Source organism: Panthera uncia, assembly GCF_023721935.1.
Source record: "Panthera uncia isolate 11264 chromosome A1 unlocalized genomic scaffold, Puncia_PCG_1.0 HiC_scaffold_16, whole genome shotgun sequence".
Lineage (NCBI taxonomy): Eukaryota > Metazoa > Chordata > Mammalia > Carnivora > Felidae > Panthera > Panthera uncia.
In genome coordinates, this window is record NW_026057576.1 from 2,431,819 (window position 1) to 2,445,533 (window position 13,715).

The 13,715-nt window shown below is 51.1% G+C and overlaps 1 long non-coding RNA gene across 1 annotated transcript in view; it reads right to left on the bottom strand.

Moving 5' to 3' along the window:
* Positions 1–13,495, bottom strand: part of LOC125934065 (uncharacterized) — a 36,769-nt gene extending 23,274 nt beyond the window's left edge. The window contains exons 1-2 of the long non-coding RNA XR_007461198.1: positions 12,344–13,495; positions 3,912–4,010 (exon numbers count right to left, since the gene is read on the bottom strand). This is a non-coding gene — a long non-coding RNA (uncharacterized LOC125934065). The remainder of the gene's footprint in view (positions 1–3,911; positions 4,011–12,343) is intronic.
* Positions 13,496–13,715: the final 220 nt, after the last annotated feature.

Consider the following 13,715-nt stretch of genomic DNA (forward strand, 5'->3'; position numbering starts at 1 on the left):
CCACTGCCAGCAGCATCACCACCACCACTACCACCATCTATGACTACTCTCATGACCTCGCGCAACCACCACCATCCCATCACCGGTACTGCTACCACCGTCACTGTCACCATCACCACCACCAGCATCACTGTCACTACTACCACTGCCACCACCACCATCACCACCGCTACGACTACCACCAATACCACTATCCGACCATCACCAGCGTTACACCCCCACTGCCATCACTTCCTCCAGCAGCACTTGACAGGACACTCGGTGTGTGCCAGGCACTGTGCCAAACACTTTATAGACATGCTTCCATTGATTCTTCACAATTAACCTTGAAAGTAGGTACCACTGTCATCTGAGAATACTGATTCCTGGGGAGATTAAATTACTTTTTCAAGGTCATACGGGACAAGAGAGAGAAAAAAGAAACGTGAGCCACGAGGCCTGCCCTGAGGAAGTGTATGATCTGTTGGGAAGCAAAATTAATGCATGTGCAAAGTTAGTGACCTTGAGAGACATTCCGTAGTGAGTACCAAATGACATGCTTCAGGTTGGAAGTGCTGCCGATGTGTGGGGGCACAGGGACTGGGAAAGGTCACTGTGCGTGTTAGCTCCTTTTGTTTTTGGATTTAATACTTATTCTGGTCCCCTTAAATTCTGTATGGATACATGGGGGCAACAGAAATCTCAGGCAGTGGTTTGGACCTCACAAGGATCCAGGATAAGGTGTACAGACAGTGTTCTTGGCGAAAATAGACACTGAGTTAGACCAGCCCCATTGAAAGTGAACTTGGGAGGCTGTACTGGGTCCAAGGCTGCTCCTGTAACAGGGCAAAATCTTGTGGCCTGGCAGCAGCAGGTACTCTGGCTCCCTCGCTAAGGCTCTACTGTTAACGTAACTTGACCACTTGATGTTTTCGCTCCTGGGCCTCTAAGCTCTCTCCCTCTCTCTCTTGATCTTCTGTTCACGTTTCCAGGAGAGGGGATCTCACTGGCCTGCCTGTACCTCACCACCCTTAATGCCTCAGAGCTTTTGCACCTGGCTAACTCATCTGCCCACCGGCATGCCTGTCGACTGTCCAGATGAGATTGGGAGCCCATCCTGATCCAGCCGGCTTTGGCCGATGGATCTTAGTCACACAGAAAATGGCCGCCTCTGCAGAGCCCCCTGGGGTGGCTGTGTCACCAGGATTGGGATCGCAGGTTTCTGTCACAGGGGAGCTCTGGGAATGGCAGGGCTGTTGACTGCAGCAGGGGAAGCCCCCGTGAAGGAGTGGAATTTGATGGGTAGGAGTTTCGGAAGGGGCATTCCAGTTTGGGAGAAAATCATCTTAGAAAAGACCTTGAGGGTGGACTGAAGTCAGCTTTTGTTAGAGGACGCAAAGAGAGGAACGGTGGGAACCGGGGGCGGGAATTTAGACTCCATCAGGGGCCTTACAAGTCAGGCACGCACGTTTGGACAATAGTCGAGAGGCACTAGGGAGCCATTAGGGGTTCTGGAGTACAACAGAGATGTGAAAATGGTACTTCAGAAGAACCCGAGTGGCAGAGATATGAAGCAGTTTGGAACAGAAAGGATCAGGGTCAGGGACTCCCATCAGGAGGTGGTTCCATTCATCTAGATGTGTGGCCAGGAAACAGAACAGAATTCCTGTTCAGAGAGGTTTTCTTTCTTATGCTTAGGCACCTTTTAAAATTTCTAGCCCTCTTGCAGAGTCAGGCAATTAACATGTTCACATGACACTCTGTTTATTACACAACTCACACAGTCCGGTTTGAACCACAACAAAAGACCTATTTGAATGAACTCAAATCATAGAGTAGGTTGGTAATGAGTCACAAGCTGTTTTAAAAATAGCTATTTTGTTTACTGAATTCACCTGTTTGCTAAATGCCTGCATTTAACTTCCATACCTCTTGCTGTGATGTTTTCTGGTTTCTTACCTTCCTTTTTTAAGAATGCCATGCTCACTTCTGGCAGAAGCCACCTCAGTGGTGATTGTTTAATTGGCGTGTGTTCTCACACGCTGCCAGAACACCACCACGTTAGCTACCCAACCCTCTGTGGCCCCTCCAGAAAACACAGTGCACTGCATACGTAAGTGAGCTTGATTAGCTTTTCTTCGAGAAAGTACTTCACGGTCTCTAAAAGCTGAAGATGTAAGATTTAAAAATACGATTAGCAAACAATGCACGCCAGTGATGGTTCTGCTCCCTCTGAACTAACTCGAATAATTTGATTTTCTATTGTGTTTTGAACACCGCTACTTAATGTACTGCTATTGCTATGAAAGAAATGTCCTGCAATTAAATGAGGAAACACATGAATATTTGGAGATCTCCTACATGCAGTGGTGCGAAAAATAAACGTGTAAAACTAGATACGTAAAATGCGAAAAACAGCGCGTCTTAGAATTGGTGAAGTAAGAGAGATTACAAGAGTCTTTCGAATCATGTTTTCAAATGGGAAGTGAACCAGTGATAGCCTCGATTCTGCGCCAAGCTGTTAATTTTAATCCTAACCTAAATGTTATCTAACCCTATGGTTAATCTATTCTTAACCCTAACCAATGCCCATCCCCTCTCCCACTGCCCCTGTTCCGTTGATCACTCCATTCTTTCAATATTACGATAGAAACTGTTCATATCTGATGACTTGCCAGCTGTGTTGGTTTGGGTGCTACAACAAAATATCCTAGACTGGGTGACTTAAGCGACAAACACCTATTTCTCACATTTTTGAAGGCTGGAAAGTCCAAGATCGAGGTGCTGGCAGATTGGTGTCTGGTAAGTGTCCCCTCCCTGGTTTGCGGACTGCTGACCTCTTGACTTCGTATTGGATCCTCACATGGAGAGGCCAGAGAGGAAGCGTGTCTTCCTGTAAGGGCACTGATCCCATCATGCGGGCTCCACCCTGGTGATCTGATAACTGCCCAAAGACCCTGTCTCCTAATACCATCGCCACCCTGGGGGTTAAGATTTCAACGTAGGAACTTTGGGAAAACGCACTGATTCAGTCCACAGCACCGGCTTGACTGTGATTTGATTTTCTACTGTGTTTTCAACATACGCTGTTGACTGTAAGATCCACCGTTACTTAATGTGTTGCTATTGCTATGAAAGAAATGTCCCTTTGTTGGGATCTTTGTCCTAATTTGCCTGGGCTCTTGTAACAGCTCGTTGTTTTGTCTCCTTGCTCTGGTCCCACGCTCTTCTACTCCACCATATTGAAACCATCTTTCTAAAATCAAAATCTTATTGTACGGGTTTTCTATTTACTAATTTCTTTCCTCTACCTGGGATGTATGTTTTTTCCTTCTTGGCCCAGCAGAGCCCCAGTCCCTATGTTGCCTTTGTGAATTCGTTTGTGACACCGTGGGTAGATTTTTGTTGCCGTGTCCCTTTATGCTCCCACTAGCACTTTGTCCAGAAATAAAACCCATGGCCTGGCCCTGGGTGGAGATGAAAACCAGGGCACGTGCAGGGTCGGTGCTAATGGATGAGAATGAAAACGTTGTCTGTGGTCTGACTAGGAGAGTTCTGGGTGATTCTTGAGGACCATAAATGGGGTTCCTAAGAGATTCAGATGTGAGCAAAGAGGTTGTGTAACTCTTAGCAGGTTGGGAATAGGAATGGGTGCCTGGTGGAAAGGCTGATGAGAGTAGTTTCCTTGCTTGGCTCTTTTCTTGGGGTCTCCACATCTGGATCAGCTCTGGATTTAGCGCAGGCATCGGCAAACGATGGCCCACAGGTCAAATCTGCTTGCCGACTGTTTTTTTGCAAACAAAGTGTCACTGGCAAATGAGCATGCCTGTTTGTTTCTGTACCGTCTCGGGCAGCTTGCTTTTATGCTACAACAGCTACAGAAAGTAGTTTTGACACAGACGATGTGGCCTGCCGAATCTAGGCACACTTACTGTGTGGCTCTTGACCGAACACGTCTGCTGACTGCAGATCTGAGACATCTCAGGGGCACCATCCCATGGCACCGGAGGCTCAAACACTTCTTGTTGCCCCTAGAAAAAGAAACAAGCAGAAGATGAAATAAGTTAACGAAAATAAAGAGGAAGTTTCAAGTAGCCCACAAAAAGAAAAATGGCAAAAACAATAAAAGCGGAGGGCCGGTTAAGAAACAACAAACCCAAGGTCCGAGCCAAGGTCTAGGTCTGCATGAATCCCTTTGAAAGTGCCTGGAAAAATGCCGTGTGTCTGCAGTGACAGTAGAATCAATAGCCAGGATCAGAGATTTGCTTTGAGGGGTGAGAGAGCCATGGACGGGCTGGCCTTCGGTACCTGACGGGGACGCTTGTTTTTAACTGAGGGACACCAGCTCCTCACCATTCTCCCCTCCCCGTGCCCTGTTCCTTCTTCCCTGCTGGGGATGCCTCACGTCAGGCCCGCGACATGGACGGCTGTCTCCTTTCTTCCCGCCCGCGGTCCCCCTCGGCTCTGAATTGTGCTTTGGAAGCCTAAGCTGGGCATTTGGGAGGACAGAGTCCGGGGCAAGGGGCCTCTCCTGTCAGAGGCGGCGCAAACCTCCCGCGCGGCCTGCTGAAGAGCTGAGCTGTTCCTGAGAGAACAGATGTCACCCCGAGAGCAGCAAGGGCGGGTTCGGTCGGAAGCGAGCATCCGACTCCCTGGCAGGCTCAGTCTAGGGTAGCCCGGGGCCTGGAGGGAGCCGATATTTCTGTCTCCTTTCCCAACTCTCGTCTTTGCTGTTTACATTCAAATGTCATCTTTTGCCAGAGGTATCTGCTGAGAGGGGTGATGGGGGTTCTCAGGTAAGCGGCTCCCAGGCACCAAGACCAGCCCCCCGGGTGATCTGACAGCGTGGCTGGCATCCAACAGGGCCATATGTCATGTAATCCGAACCCGGACCCTCTGCCAAGCCGGGCTATTCTTACTGTCGTTCAGAGGCAGGTTCCAAAAGAACAAATCTAGAAGCGTTTGTGGAATTGAGGTGCGGTCGAGACGATGTCCGAGGCAGAAGTTTTCAAATGTGCTTCTGATCAACGATAAAGAAGTCAAACGGCCCATTCGTCAGGCGTTTAACTCAGGGCCGTCCTTGACCAGGGGACGGTAGGGAAGAAGCAAGGCAGGGGGAGAGCCAGGGAAAGTGTGCAATCACTTGGTCCTGAGATCTGGAGCCACGGGGCTCTAAGAAGTGATGTAGAGATGGTGTTTCCAGCTGGTGCATCGAACACCAGGTCATCCGCACACAGAGCCTGCCCGCAAGACCTCTCTGTCCCCTGTCACCTTGAGACCTGTGAGGAGACGCCCTCTGTGCACACCCCTCAGCTGTTTGTTGCTCTCCCATGGGCGACTTTCCTCAGTTCACCTAAACACGTGGTATCGGGGACTCACCCTGTTTCATCTGCACAGGGCAAGCAGTGTGTGTGTGTGTGTGTGTGTGTGTGTGTGTTGCAACAAGTATAATGTGAGAGGAGTAAGTTCACTGCTGACAGGATTTAGAGAGAGAAGTCATGTGCTCTTGGGGGATGAAGAATGACTTGATGGAAGTGAAAGTGGGGACATGAGCTGGGTCTTGAGACGGGGATAGACTTTCAGTAAGAGAAAAGCAATCAGGTATAGCGCGGAAAAAAGCAGAGGGGTAGGATAGGAGGGTCGATGTGTATAGCTTGCCTTGAACGGTGGACAGGCTGTGGTCAGGGGAGTGAGAAGGGGCGCGTTAGGTGAGATCCGTAATAGTGAGGATTAAGCTTGGCTGAGGGTGGCAGAAAGCCAACGGTAACAACGGCTCAACAGGATATAAATCTGTGAAGTCCGATGGTCCCCAGGGCTGGTATGGTGCCCTGGTTCTGTCTCTCTTCTTACTCCACTGTGTGGGACTTTCGTTGGTGGTCTAAGACTGCAGCGTCATATGGTAGACATCAGGGTGAAGAAAGGGACCAAGGAGCAGGTGGTAAAGGCGTAGGTGTCCTATCTCTTAGAGAGCCTCCCAGAAACTACTGCATAGAGCTTCACATACATTCCATTGGCGAGAACTTAGTCACATGGTCTCACCTAGCCGCAAGGGGTCCTGTGAAATACACTCTTTATTTTAGGTGTCTACATCTCCAGCAACACATTGGGGGTTCTTTTGCCTTGGAAGGAGGAGGGAATGGATATTCAAGGACAACTGGTCGTATCTGTCCTAGATTATGGGGGATCTTGAGTGTCAGGTGGAGAAGGATATACTAAAGTTCAGAGGTGATAGGAAGCCGCGAAGCTTTTGAAGAGGGGAGTGACGTGAAAAGGTGTCCTTTAGGAAAGTCAATCTGCCAGTGTGATTAGACGGGTTAAGATGGGGAGAGACAGAGATGGGGACACTGTCTACTGCACTATTTCGGTGAAGAACTAATGGTGACGATGGGAATATAATGGGGATGTAGGTTCAAGACTGTTTGCAAAGGTAATACAGCCGAGCTGGTCAGTTGAGAGGAAAGCGAAGAAAAAGTTGAAGGTGATGCAGAGGTTTCAAAACCTGGGTCCCTGGGAGAATGGAACTGGTAATATTTGAAGTGTAGACCAGGAAGAGGGGCTGTGTTAGGGACGATTGTGGTGACTTTTGAATACGTTAAAGTTGAGGTTCCAGCAAGGCTTCCAAATGAAGTTTAAAATGAATAGTTAAACTTGTGGGTCTAGAATACAATGGCAGATCGGTTGCTCATGAGCCACACTTGGCTTTCGGAAGGAGTTTGTCCCGCGCTGGGTAAGCTGCATGACTTAAAAACGGCTGAGGGGCACCTGGGTGGCTTAGTCAGTTACGTGTTTGACTTTGGTTCAGATCATGATCTCCTGGCTCACGAGTCTGAGCCCCGCATTGGGCTCTCAGCTGTCAGCATCGAGGCCACTTAGAAAACTCTGTCGCCCTCTTTCTCTGCCCCTCCCATTTGTGCTCTCTCTCTCTCTCTCTCTCTCTCTCAAAATAAATAAATAAATAAATAAGTTTATATAAAAAACAGCTGAATTAGTCGTTAATTAACGGCTTATTAAAAAATCTGCATTTTTGACTTCTTTTGGAAAAATCTTAAGATTTGGAATCACTGGGCCCTCATTCTTGCAAGACAACAATTGGCTTGAGTTGAGAGTGAAGAACGTGCTTTCTGCTTTGCAACAGTCTCCACCACTCCCTCGAGTCCCGCCGGGTATATTTATATTTATATTTATATTTATATTTATACACCAGCCTGGTATATATATTATTTATATTTCCTGCCTGGCTTCTGTAGGTATTCGGGTATTCAACCCCTATGTAGGGCTTAGAAAACACGTCAGAGCCACAGAGGCAGGCCCAGGAGCCATGATTTTAGGAAGAGAAAGTTGAAGCCATTGAAACGAATGAGACCGCTATAGGGGAGGGTGGAGAGACTGGAAAGAGGAGAGCTCTAGAAACTTTGGGGCATCCCACATTTGCAAATCAGAAGATGAGTGGAGCCTGTAATGTAGACAGGAGGGAAAGTATCGTGTAGGCAGGAGGAAACCCAGAGCAGTATCATATCATAGAAACCAGAGAGTAAAGGATTTCGAGATGGAAATCAGCCAGTGTCAAGTGTTACCAGAAAAAGGGAGGAAAATGAATCTCAGCCAAAGGCCACTGGCTTTGGAGATTCAAAGGTCTTGCAGAGTTTCAGGAGAGTGGTGAGGGCAGAAGCCAAAGTGAGACACTGCTTTGACGTTCCTATTAATCTGAGTTCATCACTAGAAAGATGTTGGCGTCTGGAGGAGAGGAGGGCACACCTGTGATTGGCCTTGGTCTAAACTTCTCACTCACCTGGTGAGAGGGGACTTCTCACTCACCTGGGGGTGGGGACGAGACAGGAGGGGAGCGGCCTGTTGTCCAGGGAGGAAGACGCTTCTTGTATTCCACATCTCTAAAATGCCGGGTCCTTTCGATACGTTCCCTCATCTAATCCCCACGAGAACCCTGGACTTAGGTCTCATTATGTGCATTTGTACGGATGGGGAAACTAAAGCTTACAGAGGTTGGGCGATCTGCTTCAAGGGACTCACACAGTGACAGAGCTGGAGAGTTAGGACTTGAATGTGGGCTCTGTCATCCCCGTTCTTTTCACGCACCAGCCAATTCCATTGTCTTGAGGGGGGAGCCGAGGCACTTCTTCATCCTCTTGTACCTAGATCTTAGCATATTACCCACCTTCACTCACGGCTACGTTCAGCAAAGGACCTTCCTCATAACTTCGTAGCGCTATTCGGTTCAACAGCGACATCTTGCTCTAAGGGTGCGCCGAAATGGTTAAAAAAAAAAAAACACTAAAGTTTTGAGGTGAAAAATCCCTCCTTTTGAGTCTCTTCTTATTTAATACACAAAAGGTCTTTGCTTTGTCCCAGTTACACTAACATCTCAGTTATTTCCGAAAATTACGCGCCATGAATAATACCCACATTACCGCCATGAAAAATAAAAGTGATCTGTGTGAATGCGACCAATCCATGAGTGGACTGGATTTATTTCATTATAATCTCGCAGCATAGGTCAGAATACCCAATCCTGTCTTGTGAGAGGGAAGACGAAGGCAAAGGTATGACCCTCCTCATACAATACGTAGCGCACGGTGGGTACTTAGTTCATATTTCAGTGGATGAGTAGTATCCTCAATGGCAAGGTGGTAGACAACTCTGTCCTCTCCCACCTACCCTACATCCGCTGGCTTTGAGGTGATGAAGGCAGAGCTCAGGAGTCCACGTTTGCAAAATCTCCCTATTTCTATCACTCTCTCTTCCCTTCGGGGGATCGACGACTGGCATAATAAGACCCAGTATTTCTCTAGCACTTTGCGCCAGTTACCGTGATAAATGCCTTGGTGTGCACTCGCTCTTTTTATTTTCGAGACAACGCCTTTTGGTTTGTATTCTTAGTGTCTCCGTTTTACACATGAGGAACAGACAGCCTGAGGGGCTGGAGGATTTTGCCCAAGACCACTCAGGAAGCGACTGAGCTGGTTTCAGATTCACCCTTACCCACGTCCCTGCGTGCCTGCTACGGAGTCGGCTGTCCTATCAGTGGCCAGAACCAACCAGTGTAATTATCAATCGGTTCTCCTTCTGAGGCAACGCGGGGTCCTGGTGAGCTCGCCTCGTGTCAGACCCAAGAGTCGCTTCTCCTGTGGCCTGGCTGGATCTCTCTTGGGGAGAGGACCCTTCACTTCCATTTTCAAAATAGGGGAGTTCAAACCAAGGATGGATCCTGATTTCTGGGCCCTGAACCAGGGAGCACAGTCCAACAAAGGATTGTCCTCCGAACTGTGCCATTTCTTCCGTGGAACGTTTTGCCGGGGAGCGACCGTGAAAACCTATTTGCTTCTGTAGTGAACGATTTTTGCTGTTCAAAAGAACAGAGTGCCGATGCAAAATTGAGATCACCCTGGAAAATCCGGGGGAGACTGCTCGCTTCCAGGGCCCTCCCGTCGCTGTAATTGTGAGAGTGGTTTTGTCAGGTTGGGTTGGGCACAGGCTGCTGTATGGCTCCGAAATGCAGATGGCTTCTCCTTTGGGAAGGGGCAGCGCTCCGTCAGGGACCCCTCGTGTTAACAAGAAACATAAGGTGGGGATGGGCAGGGGGCTTAACAAGGTATTTATCACGGCGATTGTGCCCAGGGGTTGCTCACGGTGATTGCTTCATAAATTTTAGCAATCTTCCCTCCTCTGATTTATGTGGCTTTTCTAAAGGGCATTGTTCGGCAGTACATTAATGCGGATGCTAAATATAGCTGGAAGGAGCCCAGTGCTGATGATCCAGTGCCCGCTGGAAGGCAGGCATCTGCCAGTCAATAACCTACTTTTGTTCCCGTCTTTCCTGCTAGAATATATCATGCCGTAGAGGCTATTTATATCTGGAAAACATTCTGGAAGTTGTTAGAAATCCTTCCTGCCGCAGCGCGCTGCCCTCCCAGGAACTGCTGAAGTGTAAATGTGCAGCCAGGCGTTCCTCCCAGCAGTGCCTGGACTGAGTGACCTTCATGGGCTCCATCCTTCCTTTGCAAACAAAAACACCAACTTGGAATTTTAATTAAAAGGCAGCGAGTGGGCTATGAAGCTCACGGCGTTGGCTGAACTGCTGGTAATCGCAGTGTGGATTTGAGGTCACCCTTGCGGAGCCTGTAACGTTAACTTATCAGGGACAACGCATCGGCCGAATTTAGCTCCAGCTTCGCCAGGAGGCAGAGGCTCAGAAGAAGAACTTTCTGGTGCATGAAACAGTGCAGTTAAGAGCACGGGCAGTTCTGTTAGACCGTGCCAGCCGCTGTCCCAAAGCCGGGGAGAGGGGGCTACATAGATCACGTCCTTTTGGTGGGGACCATGTGGAACCTATTGGTTGAACCCCGCAGCACCGGTCACCCAAGTGGGGACAGATGATACAGCTCTGATTGGCGATGCGGCGAGGCTCTCAGAGCCCTAGCGGTTCAGCTGGCCCATAAAACGAATTAAGTCTGCCTGAGTGGGTTGTTTTGCATTGAAAAAGTTATTTAAAGCCTTTTAAAAATAGCATTATTGGAGGCTGTTATTGGTTTGCATTACTTTGTCAGAAGGCACACACTTGTTTATTGCAAGGTCTGATTCCCAGATTTAAAACCACCTCTAAATAAAAGGATCATCCCTATCTTCAGACATTGGCCACCTTGAGTGGTCACGGTGCCTGGCCTCTGGAGCCCCGACGTGGGGGTGGGAGGCTCCCAGCCTAGGTCACCAGTGGGATCCCCGGGGAGCTTTCGGAACAAGCACGTTCCTGGGCTGGCCAACATACTGTTCGGCGAGTCCGGATCCGGGTTTTAAGGGGTTTCCAGAAGATTTTGATGATTGAGATCCTTAGGGAGCTCTCGGCCAGGGAGTTTTGGAAGTCCAGTCTAGTCACGGGATAAAAGTAAAAACAAGAGGGAGGAAAGGGGAGACTCAGATGAGTCCACCGGGACGATCTCCCGCTCCTCCCGTGAGGATATCGGGAAGGTCCAGCAGCCAGGTCGGCTTCTGCTGCAAGGGGCTCACTCTGTGCCCGCCGTGATAGTGCTCCACACCTTACATCCCTTAGTCCCAACCATTGTTGAGCAGATGGCAGTGTCCCCATTTTACAGATGGGGAGGTGGAGGCATGGAGTCATAAGTCCTCGCAGTAGAAGGTGATGGAGACGTTGGCTTGGCCCCCGCTGCCCACCCTGCCTCAGTTTCCTCTTGGACTGTGACAGACCAACCTGACCCCACGCAGCCACGCTTCCTTCGCCACCTGCAGCCACAGAACTGAGCCCCCCTACTTCTACGGCTGAGCGTTGGGGGGGGGGCGGGAAGCCAGGGCCCCCCCACATCCCAGTCCTCTGCTGCTCATAGCGTCAAGCCCCAAAGCTAACCCGAGGTTCCACACAAAGTTTGCCAGGCTCCCCAGTGACGTGGCCTGCTGTCCTGCACGCCGTCTGATGGATCCCAGAACCCGGGGAGGGGAGAAGGGGGCAGGGATTGTAGGGCTTCAAGGAGATGGGTGAGGTGTGGGATGGGAGAGGCCGCATTTGTAGGACTGGCCGATTTCTGTGGCGTACGTCCTCTCACGGCCTAACAACTGGCGTTGAAAGCTCCCGAACACCCGACTGCTGAAAATTGCGTGTCAACGATGAAGAGTGCGCCTGGTGTCTGTGACCAATGTCTGGGCCGGGCTGGCGCGTCCCTGCCTGGTCGTTGCCTCTGTCTGCCTCGTTTCCCACGCTCCTTTGGGGCGGCCTCCTCCACCACGCCTCCGATGCTCTGATGCCCCTCGGCGTGTCCCACGCAGTAGGTGCTTAGTAGACGTTACCTGAGGGAACGGACCTGGCCTTCCGGGCCCAACTCCCACTGCACGAACAGCTCACGCCGCACGCTTCAGCCGGGCGCAGGGACCCCGTGAGCCTCTGGGCTCGAAGTCACCGTTTTAGCGGGTCCGGGGTCCGGGCACCGGTCGCAGAAGCTGTTCCAGTGCACGACGGGTGGGCACGGGCCAGACGGGCAGAGGGCCCGTCCTCAGACGCCCCGAAGCTCAGGTCCTGTGACGCGGCCCCAGAGAAGGCCGCCGGGCCGCGGGGCGGCCAGAAGCGAGCAGAGGTGGAGGGTGGCTCTTGGCACTGACCTTCTGCGCAGAGCCAGTCTGGGGCAGGTTGACAAACGGGGCCAGGTGCCGAGAGGGCAGCCGCAGCTGGGCACCGGGAGCAGCTTTTGGGAGCCGGACGCTGGAATTTTTAAGGCCCTCCTCCCTCCCTCTCACACACCACGGCCAGAAGCCTCTTAGAAGAGGAAAAGAGCGACGCGGATGTGGTCGTCCCTTACTTAACTGCTGTCTAGTAATATCCACACCTCCCCGCCCCAGGGCTTACCGTAGTGTTCACCCCACGTCCGACTGCTCTCCGAGACTCATCCAACTATCTGGAGCCTTCAGGCCTGTCCCTCCGCCCTGCCGCCTCTCAGTCGGGCCCCCTGAGGCCTCCTCCGATCAGGCCACCGTCTCTCTCTGGGGTCTTCCCGCCTCCGTTCTTGCACTCCTCTGGGAGTTCTTGCCCTTTATCCCCTGGGGCAGTTTCTAGAAGGAGAATCTGCCCCTCGCCCGGAGGAAAATGTCCGCTGTCTTCAGGGTGGAGGCCTCATTTCTTCGCGAGGCCTCTGGGCCCCGCTGGGATCTGGCCCAGGAACGTGCTTCTGGTTTCCTCTCCCGCACATCCTGAGCTCCAGGCCCACCGCCTGCCCTGGGCTTCTACGCACCTGCCCTGCTTGTCTTGCCCCGGCTGCCCCGGCCTCCTCGTTCGCTCGGCCGGCTGCTGCCTGGCCCCCTGGTCTCAGTTCCCCTTTATCTCTTTGCCTAAACTCATCCTCTGGGGCCTCCCCCTGCCCTGAGTTCCTCTGCGCTCCCTCACACATGCCCGCTTCAGCACCCCGGGGAGAAATGGTGACAGCTCCTTGTGACCCATGTACCCCGTTCACTCCGATGCCAGTGACATATCAAAACGCCCAACCTGCGGCAGGCACACACAAAAGGTGCTTTGAAAGTGGATTTGCTCTGGGGCACCTGGGTGGTGTGGTTGGTTGAGCGTCTGACTTGGGCTCAGGTCGTGATCTCATGGTTTGTGAGTTCGAGCCCCACGTGGGGCTCTCTGCTGTCAGCGTGGAGCCCTCTTCGGATCCTCTGTGCCCCCCTCCTCTCTGCCCCTGCCCCGCTCGCACTCTCCCTCTCTCAAAAATAAATAATAGACATTAAAAACCAAAACAAAACAGAGTGGATTCACTTCAATGGATCATTCACCTCTTGCCTGCTCGCCTTAATTATGGCAAATCAGAATTCGGGCTCCACAGCTCCCCTGAGGGATCGCTGGGTTGAGGGAAGGTGAGGGGCAGAGACACGACACGCGAAGCAAGCAGCGGGTAGCGTAGTGACAAAATCACAAAGAATAATTGTGCTGCACGTACGAGCGCATACGGCATTGGATTACAGGCCTTAGAGGACAGAGAACACTCACACCTAATTTGCCTCGCACACCGCCCCACACAGTGCCACGGACAGAAAAGAGCTTGCAAAACACCCGACAGCTCAGGAAGCTAGCGTGTGTCCGGTTTAACCCTGGCACCGAGCCTACTTCTCTGGCCATAATGCATCAGCCTCCATGGGCAACCTGATTTCAGTACGGGGACGTTATTTTGCGCAAACATCAACCAGGGAAATAAACATCTGTGGTGTTGTGTAACCGGCTCATCTGG